Raw genomic sequence first — 1374 nt, forward strand, 5'->3', positions numbered from 1 at the left:
GAAACTTTTTTAGATCGAATGATAGATCTATGAACTATGGGCGAAAATATACTTAACCAAGAACAAGAGATTTGTTGACAAGGTTCAGCTATCAATAGCCTACTCCCCGCCTATGGGTTCTCTTCCAACCCAAAGGTTTCAACAGCTTTTATTAATGAACTTAAGATGACTTAGAAGATCTCTCTATCTTCTCTCACCACGTTCTTCCCCTTGAAGAACGTCTTACAACTTCCCTTAATAAAAGTACTAATCCTAATCTCACAAAAGAGAAAACAAAATGAATACTTTAAAAAGTTTTCCAAGCTTTAGGTGTAGATGATAACTAAAATTCTAACTGCATCCTATTACAAATGAAAGAGTTATATGAACTAAGTTTACAACACTTAATGAATATTAAATCTCAAAGTAAGTAGAAAGCTAATTTGTGAGTAGTGTTGCAATCCTTAATCCTGGAATGAAGCTTCGTATATATATGTTACACCTCAACATAGTCTTGCAAACCAAGGAAACTGCATCCTATTATTTTCCCACTCAGGTCAATTTGAATCAGTCTTCAAAACCTTGAGCAGCAAGTAAAACTGACGCTCTACTAAAACTTGCTCAATACACGTTTTTTATACTATTTTTAACTATTTCAATTCTTTTATATGTTATTGTCACGTTAATACTCATACAAAGCATTTGAAATTTAATAATTCAAATAAAAACAACGCGAAAAACATAAGCCACATAAAGTTCCTAAGTTTTAGCTTAGTTTGAATTATTCTTTCTATTTTTTAGGTGAGCTGAAAAAAATAACTGCATACTTATAGGAAAGCCTATAATTAGTATTAACTTGTTTATCAAGCAAATTATTTATTCAAAATACCAAGTCATAAGACGTGTAATTATGTATAATTACTTATTGAAACAAACGTTTAAATTTAATCTAAATTTAAGCTTATCTCATAAAGACAATTAACTTAAGTCATGTTATTTCGAACTTAATTCAACATATTTTGGACTTCAATTATTTATCAATAAATCTCCTTATATTTAATATGATTTAGGACCTATTTAAACTAAATATAATTACTTAATTTATTTGTTTAATTTAATATATGTTTTGAATATCATCAGTTAAAAAAGCTGAGTCTTCACCGAGAGAAAAGGGTTTCTAGGTTTTTAATTTCTTTTAGTGTTTTTTAAGTTTTAAAAAGTCAACAAAGTCAAAGGTAACATGTCCAAATGGTTACAAATCATAAGGATTATTTGCAAATGAGGAAAAAAGGTTAAATTATTAAATAATAAATAAAAGATTGGCCTTTTATTTGGAGATGACTAAAAGGTTGGTTTTTTAGAAGCAATTTTTTCAATAAAATATAAATAAAATCC

The sequence above is a fragment of the Amaranthus tricolor genome, chromosome 2 (genome assembly GCF_026212465.1).
Source record: "Amaranthus tricolor cultivar Red isolate AtriRed21 chromosome 2, ASM2621246v1, whole genome shotgun sequence".
Classification (NCBI taxonomy): Eukaryota; Viridiplantae; Streptophyta; class Magnoliopsida; order Caryophyllales; family Amaranthaceae; genus Amaranthus; species Amaranthus tricolor.